The sequence below is a fragment of the Lepidochelys kempii genome, chromosome 5 (genome assembly GCF_965140285.1).
Source record: "Lepidochelys kempii isolate rLepKem1 chromosome 5, rLepKem1.hap1, whole genome shotgun sequence".
Taxonomy (NCBI): Eukaryota; Metazoa; Chordata; order Testudines; family Cheloniidae; genus Lepidochelys; species Lepidochelys kempii.
Genome location: NC_136384.1, coordinates 131,927,143 through 131,944,700, shown reverse-complemented (window position 1 = coordinate 131,944,700; position 17,558 = coordinate 131,927,143). Strand labels below are relative to the sequence as shown.

At 45.5% G+C, this 17,558-nt stretch overlaps 1 protein-coding gene across 9 annotated transcripts in view; it reads left to right on the top strand.

Annotated features, from left to right (window-relative positions):
- The window catches only part of NRG1 (neuregulin 1), a 703,230-nt gene that overhangs the window by 211,475 nt on the left and 474,197 nt on the right, over positions 1-17,558 (top strand). The window lies entirely within an intron of this gene.

The window sequence follows — 17,558 nt, the reverse complement described above, 5'->3', positions numbered from 1 at the left end:
AAGTCGACTCTAGCCTCGGTACTGTGGAAGCACTCCGCTGAGTTAATGCACTTAATGCACTTAGAGCATTTTCTGTGGGGACACACACACTTGAATATATAAAACCGATTTCTAAAAAACTGACTTCTATAAATTCAACGTGATTTCGTAGTGTAGACATACCCTTAAGCTAAGAAGTTGGTTGTGTTCTGTACAAAGGGAGCAGCTGTTACATGGGCTTAAGAACCGGCTTTGGCAGACTCTGGTTTTATGCTGGCATAATGCTCAGGGAATAGGAGTTATTTAAAAATAAATCTCATGGTACTGTACTAACCTATGAAAGATCCGTAATATAACCCAATCAGCCACCACATTTTCCCTGTTCCATATTTATCATATTGCCCCACAATGGCTGCGTAATGATATTGTAGCTGCTAATTAGAAAACTTGGGCAGTGAACTTTTGAGGCTGAGCACATTTATTGGGTGGAATCTCTGGCCTATTTTATGCAGAAGGTCAAACTAGATGATCATATTGAGGGTCCCTTCTGGCTTTAAAATCTATAAATGACCTAGGGTGATGCTGTGTGCGAGGGCATGAAGTGTAGTATGGAGATGTAAAGTAATCTTGCATACAGGCAGCCCGCAGTTGTTTCCCTAGTGGTAATGGCAGAGTTATTTGATAAGCTTCCTGATAACCAACAGCTTGTGTATGTACCACAGGGGTGCAGTATAGGACATATAGGGCCAGATTTTCAAAAGTGCTCTGTGCCAGGTAGTTCCCAGTGGAAATATGGGCCTGAAGAGCTTACAGTATACGAGCCGACTGGACTGAAACTTTTCTTCCTAAAATTATTCTCCTCGGACTGTACAGTCCTGAAGCTGTAACAGTCCATTTGTCCTGGAGGAAGTGCATGCTATTTTAACCAATTCCTGGTCGTTCAGTTAAAGAGCTAGAGACCTATTAAAGCCACTGTACAAGACACTGGTAAGACCTCATCTGGGAGACTGTGTACAATTCTGGTCACCCATGTTCAAGAAAGATGAATTTAAACTGGAACAGGTGCAGGGAAGACTTACTTCGATAATCTGGGGGAAGAGAGGAATAATTTTGGATAATCTTGGAAGACCAGAAGAACTTTGCTTGTTTAGTCTAGCAAAAAGAAGGCTGAGGGAGCATCTGACTGCTGTCTATAAATACATGAAGGGGGCAATACCCAAGAAGGTGAAGAGCTCTTTAAGCTAAAGGAGGATGTTGGTATAAGAACAAACTGATATGAACTGGCCATGAACAAATTCAGGCTGGAAGTAAGGAGGTTTCTAATCCTCAGAGGGGTGAGGTTCTGGAACAGCCTCCCAACAGGAGGTGTGAGGGCAAACAATTAGTTTTGAGAGAATGCTGGACACATTTGAGTGTGATGGTAGGACAGGGTCACTTGTGATGGTAGGGGACAGGTGCTGCAGCCCTGGGGCTCACTTCTGCTTCCTTTTACATTCCTAAAAGCTCATACTTTTGAGTTTTGGCAGCCTCCTGCCGGGGTCAGGAAGGGATTCCCACTCTCCATGTGTTCTGGGGCTTGAGAGGTTTCTATCTCCTTCCTCTGAAGCATCAGGGACGTTCACAGCTGGAGATGAGACACTGGGGAGAGCGGGCCAGGATTCTCAAGTGGCACTGAGCATTCTCTCAGGTGCTTGGCTGGCTGGTTCTTCCCTCACGCCACATGTCCCAGCTCAGGTTGGCAGTGACCTCAGGAGGGTTTTGCCTTCCTCTGCAGCATGAGGAGGTGGGTCACTTATGAGGTTTATTTGGGTATATCTCACTTAATCATTTCCATCCCCCTGTGGGGGCCTTGGGTTTTGGTGCACCGCAGTCTCTCCTGTTCTCTGCCTTCAGGACCCAATAGTCCAGTCTTCCAGGAGCTGTAATTGTTTGGTCCTATTTCAGTTGGTGGGATTAGTGTGTGAGTGCTTGGTGGTGTTGGTGGCCTGTGCTGTACAGGAGGTCAGACCAGGTGATCTTGTGCTCCTTTCTGGCCTTAAACTCTATGACTCTAAATTCATTTCAACAGTTAGGGAATTCCCAGGAGCAGTAGTTGAATGTTTAGGTTTCTGTCAAGAAAAGGACTATACCAAAACTAACCAAACAAAAAAAGCCCTGCTAAGACTTGAAGATTTCAATAAAAACTACAGGTTTCAAATGGCTAGTTACAGAATGAAAATCTACACGGGGCTAGATTATAACAAAGCAATGACCAAAAATCCAGAGTTATGGAGGTTCCCTCCCCATCACTTTCCTGATTTCTCTGTGAACTTTCATTAAATTGCTACTCTCAGATCTCTGTAGAAAAGATCTGGAGAGGTAGGATGACATCGTCTGACAAGTGCTGTCTCCAGAACCATGTAGCTGTCAAAATCTGTGATGAAGTCAAATAGCCTCAAAGATGGAAGATGTCATTCGATTGTCACCATGACAAATGATACCTCTGAGCCAGTGTAATGGATAAAAGTTTATCTCAAGAATCAAGGAACTTACTTTAAAGATTGCACTGCTTTGTTCTCCTACCCACTCCCCAGAATGTCTTCCTTCTTTCTGCTTAGTTTTTCCACCCAGGAGGTGTGTCTGTGCTTCCCTCAGCCTGCAAGGATTTCATGCCTCCACCCACATCAGATTTCTGTCCGAGACAATACTACGTGTGCTCACCGCCAAGTTGTTTTGAAAGCAGCGTCTGTGACTTCTGCAGAGAGATTCTCAGTGGCAAAGTTGTCTCCTCAGAAATGTCTCTTGGAAGAAGCAGCATGAAAGAGGGTTCTCGTCATCTCAGTAAAGGCTGAAGAAGACCCAGTAAGAAATCATCCGAAGCACCAGGTGTGGGGGGAGGGCAAAGGGCCCTCCTTTGTTCGCTCACTTTTGAGAGCCTGAACTCAGCAGGGGCACAGAGAAGGGGGGGCGGCAAAGTTCCCCCCCTTTGGTCCCTGACTAGAGCTGGGTGGCATAAACGTGGAGCCCTTTCTCTGCTATCATAATGGGGGGCGGTGAGGAGGGCAGGCCAATATGAGAGACATGGTGACCCCCGTGTGCTAGGTCGCAACACCATTCACTCAGATTTGGCCTGTCTGCCCTTCCGTCATGACTGGCTGAATTTGAGCGAGTGGCATCGTAACCTGGCACGTGGGGTCATAATGCCATTTCCCTCCTCCTCCCCACGTTGGCACTCCTTCCACTGCTCCCGGAAATCATCCTTGTTCAGTCATTCTGGTTCCTATGAAGAATGTAGTAGAACATGATCGCCATTACTGTCAGTGTCTGGGCGCCTCCCACTCTATAGTGTATTCACCCTCACAACACACTTGGGAGGGTGGGAAGGGCATTATCCCCTTTGCACAGATCGAGACACACAGAGGCTAAGTGACTTTCCCAAGGTCACACTAAGGAGTCTATAGCAGAGTAGGGACTTGATCTCCAGTCTCCCAAGCCCCAGACTAGTGCTCTAACAATTGGCCCCGCAATTCCCTCAACACAATGTTCATAGACTGTGATAAACCACTACACTTTAAGAGATCTACACTTCTTCATTCCCTAGAAGGCTCTGTTTCCCTCCTGCATTACGCGAGGAGAATGTTGACTGTTCTCTACAGATCTGCTTAAGATTTTATTTCACATGAAAAACTTTAAGGAAATTGAAGTCGTCCACTTACGTACTTTGCTGAACTGGAACCTTAAACTTGTGCATTCAAGGAATCTAAATTTTAAAGCTGAATTTTAGGACTCTGTGCTATCCCCTGCAGGCTGGAAAGGAGTCTTCTGTAGTGTCAACATTAGTTTCTGGTGTAATAGAAGAACAACATTCTATGTTAGTCCCATGCCTTACAGCGGTGAGAAAAAATGCTCTGAAGCCCTGATTGCTTCACATAGAGCAACACTGTCACCTCCTGCAGCTGGTCAGACATGCAGTCGGTAACTGCGATCTTGGCAGACGGTGTCCTTTAGTGTAGATTCTGTCAACACCCCTATTTGTTAAGCACAATCAAACCTCCAGCCAGTAAGGTGCTGGACTGGGACTCAAGAGGCTGAGGTTCTATTCCCAGCTCTGCTATTGACCTGCTGCATGTCCTCAGACAAATCACTTCTCTCTCTCTCTGCCTCTTTGGCCTACTCCTCCGTCCGTCTTGCCTGCTTAGAACGTACAGGCTCTCCCTATGTGTTTGTGCAGAGCCTAGCATAATGGGGCCCTGATCTCAGTGCGGGTCTCTAGGTGCTAGTTATACAAATAACTATTACACTGTCAGCAGCAGTTGATTCAGTTGAGTAGGAGAGGCTGAGGGAGCTGGGATTGTTTAGCCTGCAGAAGAGAAGAATGAGGGGGGATTTGATAGCTGCTTTCAACTACCTGAAAGGGGGTTCCAAAGAGGATGGCTCTAGACTGTTCTCAATGGTAGCAGATGACAGAACGAGGAGTAATGGTCTCAAGTTGCAGTGGGGGAGGTTTAGGTTGGATATTAGGAAAAACTTTTTCACTAAGAGGGTGGTGAAACACTGGAATGCGTTACCTAGGGAGGTGGTAGAATCTCCTTCCTTAGAAGTTTTGAAGGTCAGGCTTGACAAAGCCCTGGCTGGGATGATTTAACTGGGAATTGGTCCTGCTTTGAGCAGGGGGTTGGACTAGATGACCTTCTGGGGTCCCTTCCAACCCTGATATTCTATGATTCCTGCATTTATATTAGGTAAGAAGATTAGCACTAGGACAGAATGCCTTTGTCAGTGCTGATCAATCTCTGTTTTATTCAGCATGCCATTATTATGTGGATTTAAAACCAAAACAGTGCATTCTGGTCCCTCAGGAGATGGTTGTTAATATTATTTTATTATTTGTATTACCATAGTGATTCAGAGCCCCAGCACAGACCAGATCCCAACGTGCTGGGTTGCTGTACTAATGTGTTTTGAGTCAACTGCCTTTGTTAGGCTAGAAACCAGAATGGGAACTTAGCGCTCCTGCCTTGTACAAACTAAGGAATGTCAGACCTGATTATTGGCTTTCCTTGCCCTGTCAGTACTATAATGCTTTCATCGGGGTAGGAAAAAAGAAACCAATGAACTCACTGCTGGCCTGATGAAGGGAATCTCTGCCTTCATCAGAGTCTTGCGTGCACTGCAGGGAGAAATGATCTTTATGCCCATGGCATGCCTTCTTCCTCCCGCCTCCCAAGGGAGGAGGATCAAGTTTGACGGACAGGGCTATAAAATGTAAGCATTATGGATGGTGAAATAGAAAACAAGCTCACACTGCTCCTGTTGACAGTGGTGTCAATCCAGAGTTACTCCTCTGAAGAAACTGGACTATTCCAGTTTTACATGGGTATAAAGGAGAGCAGAATTTAGCTCCAGATTCTGAGCTATCAATTGTAAATGGTCCTGGCAATAAAGTGATAACATCCAACCTATCCTGTTACCATCTCACCTGCTGCTGGCCCCTGTGTCCCTCCCAGACCCCAGTGCCCCTTTGCCTTGGGGTGCTGCCCCCTGGCAGTGTCCCCACACTCTGGGTCTCCTTTCCCAGGGGAACCCCCAACCCTGTATCCCCAACTTGCCTCAGTGGCTACTGCCAGTCAGCATCTAGCCCCCGCTCACTGGGGCAGACTGCAGTCTGTAAATCACTCATCAGCAAGGAGGGTTTGGACCTGCTGCCTTTGCCTAACCCCAGGCTACGCCACTGTACCCTCAATACCTGCTTTGGCCTTTCTATCAGGCTGCGGCCTGGGAGATTGCCAGGCCTGAGCGCCCCAGCACTGCTCCATTCCCTGAGCTCCCAGGCAGCCAGGTCCACCTCTTTCCACAGCTAGAGAGAGATTGCCTAAGGGCCTAGCTAGCTACCCTTTTCTAAGGCCAGCTGTGGCCTGATTGGGGCGTGGCCCCAGCTGTGGCTGCTTCCCCAGTCAGCCTAGCCTTAGGCTATCTCTCTTAGGAGCGGGGTAACTGCCCCCCTACAGGGTCCCTTCTGGCCTTAAACTCTGAGTCTATGCATCCCCTAAGTGGTTGGGAATGGTGTGGTTTGTCTCTGTTTTCACACAATGGCTTGTGGTGATTGAATTTGAGAACACTTTAATAAAACCAATCTGGTAATGGAGCCAAGTGGTTTGGGGCAAGACTCAGCAGCCAGACACCTGGGAAAGAATTTTCTGTAGTAACTCAGAACCCTCTGCACCTGGTGCCCCATCCCTGCACTCTCTGAAAGGTGCCTAATACACATTAATATAGTATTGTTTGAAACAGAACTGCAGTAATGCACACTAGTGAGCTCTTAGTGAGCACCAGCAAGGTCCCTGCAGGCCACAGCGTGTTAGTGCAGGTTAGAATTTACACCCAGCTGGTGCAGACTAAGGCACCATGTAGACAAGCCTTGAGACTCCCAAGTGCTTAAGTCCCTTGTGAAAATGGAATTTACGCTCCTAAGTCACTTAGAGGCTCTTGAATATTTTACACATTGCCTTAATCTGAGGGTACTATGTTCTGCGTGAGGTAATGTATTTTGGTTTCCTAAAATAAAATGAAAAGCAGATGGTATCACTGAGATGCTGTTATGCAAACTGGGCATTGCACCTATAGAGGGAAGTTGGATGATCGCATAGTCAATCGGAGACGTGCAGAAAAGCTGATTTTCAAAACAAAGTGTCTTTATTGTGGTTTGTGTTATTGGTTATGCCAGACAGAAAACTGATTTTGCCTGACATGCATGACTCTTTGCTGACAGTTTCCATTGGGAAGTGTAGCTGACATCAGCCTAGTTCCAAAAATTCAAAGGAATTGGTACATTTTTTGTCCTGTACAAGAGCACTTCAGTTTGCTTCCAGTCACCTTCACACCTTTCCCCACTGATATGCTTTTCTGTGCACTTCACCTTTTTGCATTAAAGTCTGTGACATGGGTTGAAAGCTAACTTAAGGTTTAAAAAAAAATCTCCCATTGAGATCTTGCATGCTGCAAAGGTCCTTGAACCCTGATAGTAGGTCAACAGAATTATTAATAGAGTTCTGGGTGCATCGGATTTTTTATTATTATTATTATTGGGGTAGTGCCTGGAGTGCCCCAACTCAGATCAGTGCCCTGTTGTGCTAGATGCCAAACCAATGCATTTCTCCCCCAAAGAGCTTCTGGTGTAAACAGACAAAGAGTAGAAGGGGAAGCAGAACCAAGAGAGGGGGAATGTCTGAGTCAAGGTCACACCGCAGATTAAAAGCAGAGCCAGGACTAGAGCCCAGGTTGCCTTGATTCCCCATTCCCTATGCTGTCCACTAGATCAGAACTCCAGCATTCCCTTACAAACATTCAAAATGGTCTGCTGTCATAATGCTAGTGAGTTCAATGGAGTTACATCAGCAGAGAATTTGATCCATAAAACGGGCGGGGGAAGGGTCATGGTGGATTCTCCATCACTGGCTGGATGTTTTTCTAAAAGATCTGCTCTAGGTCAAACAGGAATTGTTTTGGGGATGTCCTGGTGCAGCGGTGGCCAACCTGGGGCTCCGGAGCCTCGTGCGGCTCTTCAGAAGTTAAGATGCGGCTCCTTGTCTAGGAACCGACTCCGGGGCTGGAGCTCCAGGCACCAACTTTCCAATGTGCTGGGGGGTGCTCACTGCTCAACCCCTGGCTCTGCTCCAGGCCCTGCCCCCACTCCACCCCTTCCCGCCCCCTCCCCTGAGCCTGCCGTGCCCTTGCTCCTCCCCCTCCCCCCCAGAGCCTCCTGCACGCCACGAAACAGCTGATTGGGAGGTGCGGGGAGCTGATCTGCGGGGCTGCCGGTGGGTGGGAGGCGCTGGGAGCAGGGTGGGGGGAGCTGATGGGGGGCTGCTGACGTATTGCTGTGGCTCTTTGGCAATGTCCATTGGTAAATTCTGGCTCCTTCTCAGGCTGTGGTTGGCCACCCCTGTCCTATTGCCTGCGTGGTCCAGCAGGTCAGACTAGCTGATCACAATGGGCCCTTCCGGCCTTGGAATCTATGAATGGAACCTGCTCTGTGAAGCTTGTTCAGTTCCTGTTTGCAAAGAGCCACGAGACCCTCCGGCGGCGTCTCTGTCAGTGCAGTGTATTAGCATTAACTGTTGCACAACGAGCACCGTAATTTAGAAGTCAACTGGGTACTAAATGTCAAGGCTTTATAACGTATGTAGATTTACAGTAACAGCTGCTTGTTTGTTCCCATCCCCTGCCCCAAGTGTATGCACCTGCCCATGTTCAGTAGTTCCTTTGCACGCCACTTTGTGGCAGCTAGGCAGTAAAGTTGCAATAAACTTAAGTGATGTCTCTGAGTAATGGGTCCTCTGTACCAACTCACTAAGTTAGGTGTCAAGTGCTGCCGTAGTTTTGATTTAGCTGGCTATTAATGGCTACATGTGGCTTGACACAATCGAAGCATTAAGTGTGGCTAAGCTCCCAGAAGAATTATTCTCAGAAGACCTCCAGGTGTGTAAGTGTTTGTGTGAAGAAACAGAGCAGTATCTCAGCAATTTACCACCCAGGAACTTAAACGAGACAGATTCATTGTAGCAGTTCTGCCTTTTCCCAGATTGTCCTCTCAGTATAAACCAGCACAGGTGCTGCCAGATTTCCTTCTGGGTAAGGAATCTGTTTGCATTAGAGCCAGATCAGCTGGTCAGGAGAAGCCAGAGGTATGGAAATCTGGTGAGATGGAGAGCTGGGCTGGTCCTCGGGAGTTGGGAAGGAGAGGGGTAGTGCTGTTTGGACAGGAGAACATTCTGGTATCTGTTAGTAAAGCAATGAGGTTACCCAGTAATGGAATCAAATCTATTTGAATAACTTTTCGACAGATTGGGGTAAAATGTCTGTAGGTGCCCTGGAGGTGTGTGTTAAAAGCATTGAGCAGTGGAGGAAGCCGGGAGTTGCAGTGAAAGGGCAGTTAGGACATGGAAGATAACTGTCCTGGGAGACTTAACTACCTGAGTGAGAGACTAATTTCTCCAGCAGATTGGGTGCTACTAAGCAGAGGGCTCACAGCTTCATAGGAATTCATTAGCTATCTGAGGGGTTGAGAACCTCTTGGCAGCACAATATGATTCTTTGATAAGAACATAAGAGGGGCCATACTGGGTCAGACCAAAGGTCCATCTAACCCAGTATCCTGTCTTCTGACAGTGGCCAATGCCAGGTGCCCCAGAGGGAATCAACAGAACAGGGAATCATCAAGTGACCCATTCCCTGTTGCCCATTCCCAGCTTCTGGCAAACAGAGGCTAAGGACGCCATCCCTGCCCATCCTGGCTAATAGCCATTGATGGACCTATCCTCCATGAGATGACTCAGGAGAGATTACTGGGGAAATATACATGGGATATATGGAAAGTAAATGTAAAGGGGGTTTACAGCAATTTTATTGGTCAGGGTGTAACCCGATGTGGGTGTATCTTGGTTCTCAAGAAATAAGTAGGGCCAAAACCCAGTCACCCTATGTTATGAGCAAAGACAAGTCTTCATGAGGTACACAGGTGAGGAAGGGATGGAGACCAGTAAGGGGAGTAAATAATTGCTGCTGAAGTGTGAGGGGGGAAGATGTTGGCTGTACGCCATGAGAGAGAAAAGTAAATTGTGACTGTATTAAAGGGGCTCTGTGGGTGGAGCTACCTGAACTTGTTGTCTTATCCTGAGTGCTATACTAGTCCATTCAGACTGTTAAACATTGTAATCATGGACTCTGAAGTATTGAGAAGTAGAATGAATGACCACAGAGGCAGGTTTAGTACCTTACGCTGCTTTTCACTCTTTTGTCCAGTTGACCTATATTTCAAGTTGATGTTGTCACTTTAATGATAAAAATCTCCCTTTTTAAAGATGGGTAAACTGAGTTAGAGGGACATTAAGAGAAGTCTGTGTCAGATCTGGGGAAATAACCATAGAGGGATCCATATCTGAGTATTATAGATTTGGTTTGGACTGCTGTACAGTTTACACTGATTTAACAGGTATTTCTGCAATTTAAATGTTACAGTTCATCTGGGTTTCACCTTAGCAAAACTACTGTGTTCCAACACATTTAAAAGCAAAACAAACCCAACAAGACCTAAAGATTGTAGGGCTCAAAGATAAAGCCAAGATGTTTGAAAGTGACCAGTGATTTCAGGTACCTCAATTATTAGTTGCCAAACTTATAACAATTTAAAGGGGGTCTGATTTTCAGAAGGCAAGTGCTCAGACTGGGCATCAAAAGCCACTAATCACTCTTGTAGTATCATGGCTCTAGATGTTAATAAACGTATACACAAAACACCTTCATCCTTGGTTAAAATTCTGAGCCTGGTGAGCTCTTGTAGGTTCTGAGAGAGCCACATGTCTTGCAACATTCACAAAGATGGACTGCCATGTGGTTGCTATTTTGAACACCAAAGAAGCTGTTTTCTTAGTAGCAGATGCCCTTAGAATATTCTCAGAATATTTTCTTCCCTAATGTTTTCATCTTGTGTTTATTGGTTTGTACCCGTGAGTTAGCTTCTGGATTTAATTTTTCAAGTAAAATGAGGAAAATTAAAAAACAGAACGGGAGGCTAACGGGTCAAATGGTCAACAAGAAATACACTGGAAGATCTCTAGTTTGTTGTAATGGGATAAGCAGCCATTGAAGATGAATATTATTATCATCAAGCTCGTCAGAACTGAAGATCGTCTTTGCCATGTTGGGCCAATCCTTGTGCTTGCTGAACCTCTCTTTCCAGGATGCCTGGAGCCTTTCCCTGCAGTGTCAACTTCACCATCTCTCCTTAGTACCTCAGTGCTCCAAGCTTCTTCCTTTTGATGGTTTTCTAGTTTCTTCATGTCACGTTGCACTACTCAGTATTTGTCATCTTCACTCCAAAGATACTCCCAAATTCACCAACTCTAATGAGTGTAAGGTGTCTTGGAGCTGTCAAATGCTATGTAGGCTACCCCAAGAGGCCTCAGACAGCACAGTGGACTTTTCTGTCATGCATAATGGGTGCATAGGAATCCTCTCAGTGAGTCCTCTCAGTAGGGATCCCCCTAATGTAGAGCTTATGGAGAGCTTAAGGTGTGCAGATAGATAGCTTTGGATTGGCCCTTCATGACCAGGGTGAATTTCACCCAGAGGAGCTGTCTGCCTGCAAATTGCTCTCTATGCTAAAGATAACTAAAAAGAAATTGCTGGGGAGAAATGTTTACAGCAACATTTAAGCCTGATATTCTTCCTGCATTTCCAAACTGAAAAGCCTGTCATCCCACGGAGCTGGCATAATTTCTGTCTTAAAGCGCAGATATTACCCAAAACAAATCCAGTAATGTCACTTACCAGGCATTCAGAGCCTTTTCAGCCAGGAAAGACATTTTGATTTCATTCCCTTTCTGCACCTCCTCCCCCCTTCCCCCCCCCCCCCCCCCCCCATAATTCACATTCTGAGCTGATGCTGCAGACACTTGAGCGACAGTAAATGATTTGAGGTTGATCCCTAGCCTGGGGAAGTATGGACTGCATCTGAATTGTTAAATTACAGTTATTTTTAAGGGAAAAGGCTTGAAATGTTTGCATCTGTGTCATAGCACAGTGACAATGCATGTGAGATCATCCTTACTAAATGTACTGACAATCTCATTTCCAAAGCTTATGGTAATTCAAATGGAGTGATATTATAAATGTGCACATTAACAGTGGCTGCCATCCAAATGTGTCTCTTCTGTGCACTGCAATTTCACTTTCTAGAACACACTTGTTTGGTATAGGTTGAGGTTTTCAAAGCTGCCATACCGTGGGATGGAGACACCCAGCTCCCACTGAAATTGATGAAAATCAGGCTCCATATCTGCTGAGCAGCTTTGAAAATCTCAGCCCCACTATCCACAGTCCTTTGTAAAGCATCCTGTATAATATCCCAAATTCTACTCCCTTCAATCAACTGTTTCTCTGCAGTCTTACACGGAGACTGTCGTTCTCCAGTAGCATTCCAGTGAAATCAGAATCCCGGCCCCTGGTAAAACGAATGGCTGGAAGGGGAAATCAGAAACAAGGAAACTGGAGTTAAGGGCTTATCTACAAGGAGAAATTGACGAGAAGACCTATTGCAGAATAGAGTCGCATGTAGACATTCTTACACCAAAATAAGCGTGTCCAGATGGGGAGTTATTCTGCAATAGCTGTAGCATTGTAAAGTCACACACACCTGACCTTACTGAAGAATAACTTCTCCATGTTGGCAGGCCCTAAGATTCAGATGTGTAAAAGTGAGGGTAATGAACCCTTGGAACAGATTGCCAGGGCTGTGATGGAGTCTCTCATCTCTTGGAGCCTTTAAATTGAGACTGAATGTCTTTGCAAGAGACGTGCTCTAGTTCAGCCATGAGTTGGGCTTGATGCAGGAATTACTGGGTGACATTACAAGGCCTGTGTTATGCAGGAGATGGTAAAAAGATCATACTGGTCCCTTCTGGCCTTAAATTGTGTGACCCCTTTTGGCATCATAAAAGCTTAAGGTAATCTTTGCCATTCCCTCCCACACACACTGGTGCAGGGGGCATTCAGGGATGGGGAAGGGAGGGACAGAGTGTGGAAGAGCTGTCCAATGTATCCCAAAATTAATGCTCCCTGCAAAAAAACAAAAAACCCCACCGAACTTGTGATCACTGATAAGACTACAACCCGCACTGCACAGCAGCAGCTTGAAAATATCAGTGAGCAAACTTACTCATGTGTTCCAAACGAGACCGTAACTAAAGGCACAACCATGACAGTGTGCTGTGTCTGTGTCATTGTGACCAGCTCTGCCACCTTCCAGTATTTTCAACCCCCACAATCACAGTTACTGCCCCAGTTCAGCTGGATACTTGTGCACGTGACTGTGAAAAGTCAGCGGCTAGTAACATAGCTAGCATCAGATCCTTAATAATAATAGCTCTTATTTAGTGCTTTTGATCCTTAGATCTCAAAGCACTTTACAAAGGAGGTCAGTGTCATTGTCCCCATTTTACAGATGGGAGAACTGAGGTGCAAGGAGGAGATGTTACTTGCTCAAGGTCACCCAGCAGGCTAGTGGCAGAGCTGGGACTTGAACACATATTTCTTGAGTCCCAGTCCAGTGCTCAGTTTATTAGGACACACTGCCTCCCTTAAAACTTGTGTAAACTGCCATCATGTCACTGAAGCCAGTGGAGAGAGACATACCAATGTACCAGCTGAGGATCTGTCCCTCAATATCAAAAATTGCTTAGAAAAGTCATATTAATTCCTTCCCCTCTTTCAGGGAGCTCTGAGCCACCACAGGCTGACTTTACCCCTTCGCATCCAAGCAGTCTCCTAGTCAGTCCAAAACATGGGTTGGGCAGGGAAGACTTTGTTTGATGTAGGATGAGCACCCCACCCACACCCCCAGGAGATTTCTCTTTTCCTGAATTAATATTCTTCCTAAAACACATTGTTCCAGATTTCTAATTTCTATCTTTGATCAGGCATCACTTTACAATACACCCAGGGAAATGCCTCGTTTTGATCAGCTCCACAAATAACAGAGATGCAGGCAGTGTGTTGGACTTCCGTAGTGCATTCCACTCTGGGGAGTTGGGGGCAATATACAGTTTGGGGGCCTGACTCCCTTTTCCTTGTTCCAGAGTGGGCGAGTAATTCTCCACTACGCCAGCTGTCCAAATGAACTCGGAAAATCTCTGCAGTGAGCCTCCCCTTTCTGAGAGGAAGGTGAGCTCGCCTTTGATTCCAAATTAGCTGTACAATTATACATGGGAAAACAAGATTGGTTGGAGGTTGTTCAAAACCTTCAAAGCTTTTCAAATAGGCAATGCTCAATTTGACACCCTCCCCATCTCTGTTATATCTTAATGAATATTTCAGCGCTTACTGCTCCAAGACCAGCAGTGAGCTCATCATTACATATTAAATAAAAATAAACCCAGCCCAGAAAATGTTCATGCACCTTCCTGCAGGCAGACAACAGATTCTTTATGAGGGAGCTGTGTACACACAAATTTCTTTCTTCAGCCGCAATATGCAACTGCAAATAAAAGCTTATAGCCATCTACTAAAATCTGTAAAATGTCTGTGCTCTAGTTTACTGGCAACCACATTTCGGAGACTCTTAGGGTGGTGTTTTGCAGACTACTGCATCTATGCAGACTAGCTCTCACGTCATTAAAAATTCCCAAATTTAACTCAGGCAGGGGAACTCTGTATGGGACATAATATGATGAGATTGTAATTTTGCAGCATAATCCAGTGCTGCCATGCTGTGATGCAACTTTGTTTTGAATCCCATAGGACAAGTCTCTCTAAAGCTGGCAATCCTTAAATGTCAGCACTGTGGGCCAGATTTGCAAAAGAGCTTAGCTTCCATTAGGCACCAAAAGAGAAGCCTGGGTTCTCAAAAGAGCTCAGTGAACTGGGTGCTGAGCCAGAGGAAAAGAGTCCCAGTGGGAACTGCTGGGTGCTGAGCGCTCTTAAAAATCATCTCCTGCTTGCAGCAGTGTCTGGGATGATCCCGGAGCACAAACCTCTACATTACCATTAAAGAACCATATGCCCCCAGCCACCAATACATCAATTGGTAAAGTAACCTTCTTCCATTAGAACTGGGGGGAGCTGCAGGCTTTGGTGCGGCAAGGGCCTGTTGGAATATACTCAGGCTGGGTTTGCACTCCCATGTTTTGCTCCAAGTGCAAACCAACCACGTGTCAAATTCAGACAAGCTTGCAAATTTTACATGATTCGGATGCTGTTGAAACGGATCTTTAAAGGCCCACAGCTGGGCAGATTGTTACCGGTACCAGTGAAAATTCAAATTCAATTTGCTCAATTTGCTCAGCAGTTTATTTGAGAAAGAATCACACATCTCCCTAATAAGCCTCAATTCCCCAGGCATAAACCCTCAGTAACTATGTTGGCCTTATACAGTATCCTGATTGGCAAACAAAGCAGGTATAGCTACCGGTCCTAGACGGAGACTTCTTTTCTTCTCTTCTTTTCCCCTCTCAGGTACTTGGTCTGTCAAATGAAAAAAGAAAAAGAGTACTTGTGGCACCTTAGAGACTAACCAATTTATAAGCTTCATCGGAATGCATCCGATGAAGTGAGCTGTAGCTCACGAAAGCTCATGCTCAAATACATTGGTTAGTCTCTAAGGTGCCACAAGTCCTCCTTTTCTTTTTTCTTTTTGCGAATACAGACTAATACGGCTGCTACTATGAAAATTGGTCTGTCAAATGTCATCTGAAGCAGGGTCTTGGTTATCTTAAGGCCCTCTGGTTCAAAAGTCCTACAAAAGTCCCTCGTAGCAGGGTCTTGGCTACCCTGAGACCCTTTGTCTTACAGCATCAGAGACCTCTTCAGATCTTAATTGGGGAACTAACTAACTAACTAACTAACTTTGTTTAGCATTTATACCTTTTGTCCTCAAAGGAGTCACATATCCCAGAAATATGCAGTGTGGGCATTCATTACTGGTTTTCTTTAATTAATATTTCAGAAGGGACTGCAAAACGGAGACAGTCCAAAGATCAGTTGATGTTTATCCTCTCATCAACCATTCACTTGAGCTCTTAGCGTTGTATCATCCAAAAGGGGTTATTTTGACCCAGGTCAATCTGTACCAAGCCCATTGATCACGAGTTTTTTGCGTTTTCTTTACTTTGTGAGCTGGTCAATTGGCTGACATGTTTCAAAGTCTCATGTTGAAACACACACACAGATAGAGCCTCAATTAACCATTCAAGTTCACTGGCAGCGCTCTCAGTAAATTTCCACGCCGACTGTCTGATGCTAAGAAAATCCTGCTCCCAGAATCCTCTAGCAAGTTTTGACATCCCAAGCCACACCAAACCACGCTTACTACATTCATTCATATTAGTCACTGTAATTGATAATAATTTGGCCCAGTCCCAACAGATGCCAACCCAGAAAGCATCTTGACACTGGGCCCATGTTTATTTGAAAGGCCTGCAAACCAGAGGGAATCTTTCAGCTCACACAGTTGGAGTCTTGAGCTTGTAACCCAATTTGAAGCTATGCTAATATCTTGTAGCTTCAAGTTTCTTTGCGAACGTTTCTCTCGGCCCTAGTTAAAATGTTTGTGGTGGTGTTGGAGCATTATGCGGCTCTCAAGCTTGTATCTCCCACCCACAGAAGTTGGCCCAGCATAAGATATTACCTCACCTACCTGGTCTCTAGTTAAAGTAGGCATTTGAACTTAAGAACAAAGGACATGCTGAAACCCTGGAATGAAAACGGATGCTAGTTGTTTCAGTGCTGCCTCCAAATGTATATTTGTTGGCCAAGAGCTTTGTTCAGTATTGAAAGTAGTGTGGCTGCAGACGGCGATTAGGAGCTTAGCTGAGCAACTTATCAAACACCTATCCACAAGTAATATCTGTCAGTGGGACGCGTATAATTATAGTGATACGCTACCTTATAGCTGAGGGGATGTCAGCTGTCCCTTTTGTAAACCGCTCGTTTCAGGGTTTATCAGCTCACTTGGGCCATAACAACTTGGCCATAACAACGTGCACAGTGTGTGACGGGGCTCAGCTCTGAAACTGTCGTGGTTCCACAACTTCACCTATCATGGATGTTTTAGAGTGAAAATACTGCAAAGACAAATCCAGTCGAGGCTGGGATTGCCCTTTGGCAAAGCATTTAAGCACATCCTTAACTTCAAGCATTTTCTTAGCTTCAATGGGAGTTAAGCAAGTGATTAAGTACTCCTCTTAACTGGGGACATTGTGCCTCTAAGAGTACATCTACACTTCGAGCTGGAAGTATAAACAAGGAGAGATTAATGAGACTGGGACTTTTCAGCTTGGAAAAGAAACAACTGAGGGGGGATATGATAGAGATCTATAAAATCATGACTGGTGTGGAGAAAGTAAATAAGGAAGTGTTATTTACTCCTTCCATAACACACAAACTAGGGGTCACCAAATGAAATTAATAGGCAGCAGGTTTAAAACAAACAAAAGGAAGTATTTCTTCACACAACGCACAGTCAACCTGTGGAACTCTTTGCCAGGGGATGTTGTGAAGGCCAAGATGATAACAGGGTTCAAAAAAGAACTAGATAAATTTCATGGCGCATAGGTCCATCAATGGCTATTAGCCAGGATGGGCAGGGATGGTGTCTGTACCCTGTTTGCCAGAAGCTGGGAATGGGCGACAGGGAATGGGGCACTTGATGATTACCTGTTCTATTCATTCCCTCTGGGGCACCTGGCATTGGCCACTGTTGGAAGACAGGATACTGGGCTAGATGGACCATTGGTCTGACTGCGTATGGCCGTTCCTATGTTCTTATGTTCTAAATTCCAGCTTGAGAAGACATACCCACTCTAGCTCTAATTGAGCTACCATGCTAAAAATAGAACGAAGCCATGGCTGTGTGATTGGCAGCTGAGGCTAGCCACCCCAAATACATGCCTGGCAGCTTGATCAGAGCTAGCATGGGTATGTCTCCTTGAGCTGGAAGTTGCACCTCCAGCTTGAGATATAGACGTACCTTAAATCGCAAAATAACCCAAACTTAGTAATGTGATCAAGTGAAAACATGAGCTTCTTCCTTTAGTACCAGGAGCCAC